At 44.7% G+C, this 6034-nt stretch overlaps 1 non-coding gene across 1 annotated transcript; it reads right to left on the bottom strand.

The window, feature by feature from the left end:
* Nucleotides 1–321: 321 nt before the first annotated feature.
* LOC120657911 lies at nucleotides 322–430 on the bottom strand. Its single transcript, XR_005668441.1, has one exon. It is a non-coding gene; the product is annotated as a small nucleolar RNA R71 (small nucleolar RNA).
* Between the last annotated feature and the right edge of the window lie 5604 nt (nucleotides 431–6034).

The following is a 6034-nucleotide window of genomic DNA, read 5'->3' as shown; positions in this document are numbered from 1 at the left end:
CCAATGTGGCAACTGGGCCCGACATTGATGTTGGGGACATGAACTTTGAGCTGAAGTCTAGCCTCATTAACATGGTGCAGGCTAGCCCATTCTGTGGCAAGCCAAATGAGGACACCAATGCCCATCTCCAGAACTTTCTGGAGTTATGCAAGACCGTAACCATACGGGGCGTTACAGCTAACGCCATCAGGCTCCGCCTGTTTCCCTTCTCCCTACTGAGGAGGGCAAAACAGTGATTTTATCAGAATAAGAAAGCCGTCAACACGTGGGACAAGTGTTCCACAACGTTTCTCGCCAAATTCTTTTCGTTGGGCAAAACAAATGCCCAACGTAGAAGAATTTCAAGTTTCCAGCAGACAGGGATGGAATCCATCCTAGAAGCTTGGGAGAGACTCCAAGAATACAAAATCGCCTATCCTCATCATGGGATGGACGAGTGGCTCGTGCTCCAAAGTTTCTACAATGGGCTAACAAAAACATCTAGAGCCCATCTTGATGCCGCTGCTAGAGGAGCCTATCTAGACCTAACAATCACCAAGGCTACGGCCTTAATTGAAAAGATGGTCTCCAACCAGGGCTGGAACAAGGAACGTTCCCAGCCCAGAACCAAGGGCGGAATTCATACCGTCAAGGAGACGGACATGCTCACCACCAAGCTGGACCTCCTACTAAAGAAGCTTGATGAAGGGAACCGGCAATAAATGTCTGTTCCCATCCATGCCATGAACTCGTACTTAACATGCAAGGTTTGTGGTGATGGTGGACACTCGGGGAATGGCTGCCCCGAGGCCCGAGAAGATGCCGCCTACATCATCAACAACAACACCGGGTTCCGTCCACAAGGAGGCCAGGGGTGGGTCAATCACACCCACCATTCCATGGAGGAGGTAACAATTTCAACTCAAATTTCAATTCGAATTTCAATTCAAACCAACCCTCCTTAAGAGACCTTGTTTTTGGCCAAGCTAAAATCAATGAATCTTTAAAAAAAAGTTTGCTGCCAATGATAAAATTTTGGAAAGTATAAATGCAAAAGTTGAAACTCTTTCTTCTACGCTTAAAAACCAACTAAGTTTCAACAAAATGATAGAAACACAACTGGCTCAAATCACTGCTGCTGTTCCTGTCTCTGAGTCCGGGAAGATTCCGGGGCAACCCGAATCTCCTGTTGAAACTGCAAATATGGTGTCTACCGGGAAGGGTAACCTTCCCCGGCAGACTTCTCGCACTAACCATGTAGGAAGAACCACGCACCCAAGGATGAATACGTGGGGTGGACTAACAGCGATCCAGGAGTGCCCATGATCAGCTGTTCCATCTTTGACCAATCCTATAGACGGGCTCTCTGCGACCTTGGGTCAAGCATAAACATCATGCCCAAGGTAATCTTTGAACAATTACAGTATCTTGCTCTTTCCAAGACCCGTATGTTCGTACAGTGTTGGTGTTTACCACCAAGCCTGCTCAGGGATACCCTTAGCAGTAAGGTTTGTAGGTAGGGATCGACTGCTTTGGAACTCGATGGTGCAAGGAACACAAAGATTTAGACAGGTTCGGGCCGCGAGTTGCGTAATACCATACGTCCTGTGTGGTTGTTTGTGTTGCCTTAGGTGTTGATGATCATTTGGAGGGGGTCCCTGCCTGCCCTTATATATCCGGGGGGACAGGGTTACATGGAAAGTCCTAGCCGAGTACAGTTGGAGTCTTACTACAACACAATCGAGTAGTTTCCTTTATACTGCAGCTAGTTCTACGCCTATTCGGGTAGTTACAAAAGAGGTAAGATATATCCATAAGTTATCCCTTACTCTAGAGCATTCTATGCCTATAAGCAGTCTCGCTGCCTCCGGTCTGACATACAGCTTGCAGATTTCACAATCCGACATCCCGAAGGGATAGTCGAAAATATCTACGTACAAATTCGGAACTGCTTCGTCCTCGCCGACTTTGTCGTCCTCAACATGGATGCGGACTTGGGACTAGATCTAATTATCGGACGCCCTATCCTGAGCAGTGTGAAGGCTAGGATCGATGTCGGATCTGGAGAAGTCTAGTTCCGCATCGGGGTTGATAACATATTCTTTAAATTCCTCTATAGGAAGGAGCAGAAGTTCATGATCTAGCAGGCTCACAATGGGAATCCACTCTAGGGTGCACCAGAACCCCAGCCAGAAGAACATACGACCACACGATCAAAGAAAAGACGTGCCAAGAAGATGTGGCGTAAGGTCGCATGTTCGTCCTCGTCAATTCTCTAGGATGAGCCGAACAATGGTAATGAAAAGCAGGAGAAAGGTCCCGCTCGTCATACTCAAAACGACGAGCCCTTGCCGAAGGTACATCGGTACATATCTCATATTTACTTTTCACAATTTTGCTTTTCTCGACTTTCTTGATTTTTCCACTGCATATTTGAATTTTCAAAACACTCATGCTTGCTAGAAACTTTTCTAGCACTTTTTCTGTTTTTCACTCCGAAGATGCTTAATTACAAAAGTGGAGTAAGGCCGAGAGAACTCGGCACCGCTCCTTTACTTTGGCTTTCGCCAAGACTCTCACCTCACACTCTCACTATTCTACTATGTGGGACTACATCTTGCTTGGGACTCTTCTCTTCTCCAAATGGTGTGTGTAGAATGAGGGATGGAGGCTCCCTTTTATAGTGCTTCCAAGGCGGTTATTCTGAGGTCGCCTGCACTTTACGCAAGGAGGTCGGCATCGTAACTTCCACGCGAAGGCTGGACACGTGGCGTGACAAAGTCAGGCCGGCCGGCCTCCCCTAGGCCGGCTGGCCTAAGAGTCACGCCATCTGTCCACTGTCTTCGATTCGACGCTCCTGATGCTCCCTAGAGGTCGGTGCAAAAGGCCGTTCGTCAAACCGACATTCTTTGGGCCGGGCGGCCTGGCTCTGGAAGGATTTCGGCCCTCCGTTGCTCCGACACGCTCCTCAACGGCTGGAGATCACTCCTGGATGGGTAGTTATCTTGTGCTCTGATCGTGGCACAGAATTCCTCCGTTTTGCCTAAGGGTTCAAGCCTTCCGATTCCAACTCGTGCATTCTAAGAAACCACCCACTGGAATGGCTTGATTTCTCCCTCTAGATAATACTAGTAAAATCTCATGCCAAGATTCTACAGAAAGTATGCCGGTCGGCCGGATCCGGGCCCCCCGGTCCAAATAGTGTCCGTTTTGGGTCAATTTTGGATATGTTGTTCCTGAAATCAAATATGCACCAAAACTTGTGGAACTCATTAGTAATAATGGTTATGGCATGGTTATGACCTATATTTCATGAAATCAGGCAGAGCGTTGGCGGCGAAAATCATCGATATCGACCGCCAACACACCCCCCCACAGCCAGACTTTGCTCGCCCCGAGCAATAAGGTCGAAAAAGAGCAAAGCCTGGTTTCATGAATTCAAAGAATGCATAAGATTTATTTCTAAGCTTTCCTCATACCTTGGATTTCAGTGGCTAACACCTTCACCTTTGAATATTGATCCTCAGAACAACTCGGTAAAGAACATGATTCACTTCATTTTCTCTGTACTTGGAGGTTTTGCCAGATTTTCAAAAACAGGAGGCATGATCTCATCTCCTTCAACCCATTCTTAGTCTCTCATTTTGTGTCTGAACCTCATATGGTCTTTAGAGAAAACCGCACCTACATTTAGAAAGGCTTTTGTGTGGCTCAAGGTAGGAATAAAATTGCATATCTTCCTCATTTATTTTGCAAGATCAAAGATCTTGTCTTTGAGAGATCATGTCACCTTTAGAACTTGGTCATGTGCATGTGTGTGTGAGGGATGAATATCCTTTTGAGTGGTGTTTGACTTTGGCTTCTCCATCCTTCCCCTTTTTCCTCTTTTTTTTTTGCTCGAGTAAGACTGTAGGCGCACTCGCTTTTGGCCTTTTTTTCTTTTTTTTAGGGGGATGGAGAGCTTCTGTGAACCACTTTTGATGGACTTTATTGATGAATGTGCATATGGATGACCAAAGTACTTGATGATCATGACATTTCTCGAAAGGCAAGGATGTTTGATCAAGCTCAAAATATCAAAAGACAGCTAGGTGGGTTCAAATCTATTCATAATTCATGTATAGCTCTGGATAGGACTTGTATGGTTGAAAGTAAATGAGAGTTGCCTCTTTTTAGCCTTTTAATGAAAAACTCCAAGACTTTGAATTAGAAAGAACATGTCTCTCATTTTGTCATATCATGAGGGTCTATAAAACAAAAGTTTAAGTTATCCTATCATGCAAGTTCCAAAGATAACAAGTACTTGCATAAGAAATAAAACTTAAGCACCTTTGGAAATCATCTGTGAATTCATCTCTTCCAAAAGTTTCATCCAAATTTTAATTTTATTTAGTTCAGAATTAATTTGAATGAAAATCAGGAAGGAAAAGAAAGATGGGGTTGCAAACCTCCATGACGAGTTGTACATGTAGATGTTTAGGCACGGGTGTAGTCTGGCTACCTGTCTTGAGTTGCATCAGATTTTGCTCAACTTCGCCAAGGAGTTCGTCTCAGTGTTGTTCATGATGTTCATCTGCTCACTTGATGAAAATATTAGAACAGGGGGGTTGGTTGGTACACAAACGTGTGTACCAACCAACTAAAGCACAAGCATGAAGCATTTTTATTTTAGTTTATTTTAATTTAATTTTTTTCAAACATATTGGGCACTACTGAAACAAAACTTGTGCCCATTATCCTAGACTAGGGTAAGGCATGTTTAAGGTCTGGCGATGACCATAGACGGGGGCTCTAGCTCGGAAAACTCACAGACGTCTATTTCTTTGAGTTCCGGTAGTTCGGGCTCGAGGAACATTTTCAATGATTGAAGATATTCCTGTCATTGTCCTGGAGAGTCCAGGCTCTTTCCACTTACTTCTAAGCTTGCCACGACCAAACAAATGAAGGTGGGAATTAAAGAGTAGTACCTTATTCCCCAACTTAAAATGCTTGATCTTGACCTGCTTATTGTGTCATCTTTTCATCTGCTCCTTGTAGAGCTTGGAGCTGTGGTAAGCCTTCTTCCTCCATTCATCCAATTCAGCCTATTGGATTTTCCTTTTAACCTCGGCTGATTGGAGATCTATTTTTTTCCACCTCTTAATTGCCCCATGGGATCTGAACTCAAGATCAACTGGTATATGGCAAGTTTTTGCCATAGATCAGCTGGTACGGTGTTTGCCCTATCGGCATCTTGAAGGTTGTTCGATATGCCCAGAGTACCTCGGGTATCATGCTATCCCATCCTTTCCCATGGCATTCACTCTCTTCCGCAGAATGTTTCTGATCTTCTTGTGAGATGTTTCTGCCTAGCCATTAGTCTAGGGATGGTATGGAGTAGCAGCCCGGTGGTTTTACTCTCAACTCGCTGAGACACTTCCTGTTGGTCTTGTCTTGTGAAGTGTGAGCCTTCACCACCAGACACGTCTCTTGGAAATTCAAAGCAAGGAAATGTGATTTCCTGAACCATCTTCATTGAATTATTTGAGTCGGCCGCAACACAGGAAGTGCTTCATCCATTTGGGCTAATAGTCCATGGTCTCCAAGATGTACTTGCTCTGACAGAGGGAAAGATTCACGAAGTAAACTCCCCATATGTCGATTACTTCCAACTGAAGGTTGCTCTTCAGTGGCTAAGCATCAGGGAATTGAAATTCCCGTGTTTCTGACATCTTGGGCACCGCATAGATTCTTTAGCGTCTCATAACCTGGTTGGCTAGAATTGTACATTCTACCAAACCCAAGCATGGATACAGAATACTTGTAGTATCATCCTTATGGTAAGGAGTGGCATGCTCAAGAATCTTGCGGGTCTCACATAGCGGGATGCAGCGATGGACAATAGCACCGACTTTAAATGGATAGGGGTTCTCCCAAGGGTGGTATTTGCTGAGGTGAATTTAGCTTCTTCTTATCTTTGTCTAGAGATATATATCCAGTCTCCATAAAATTCACTTAATCCTCATACCTTGGTCTGAATGTAGTGACCTCTAGAAGAGTATCATCTCTTGAGAAG

Source organism: Panicum virgatum, chromosome 1N (genome assembly GCF_016808335.1).
Source record: "Panicum virgatum strain AP13 chromosome 1N, P.virgatum_v5, whole genome shotgun sequence".
NCBI lineage: Eukaryota > Viridiplantae > Streptophyta > Magnoliopsida > Poales > Poaceae > Panicum > Panicum virgatum.
Note: the sequence above shows the minus strand (reverse complement) of the source record. Positions and strands in the feature narration are given on the sequence as shown.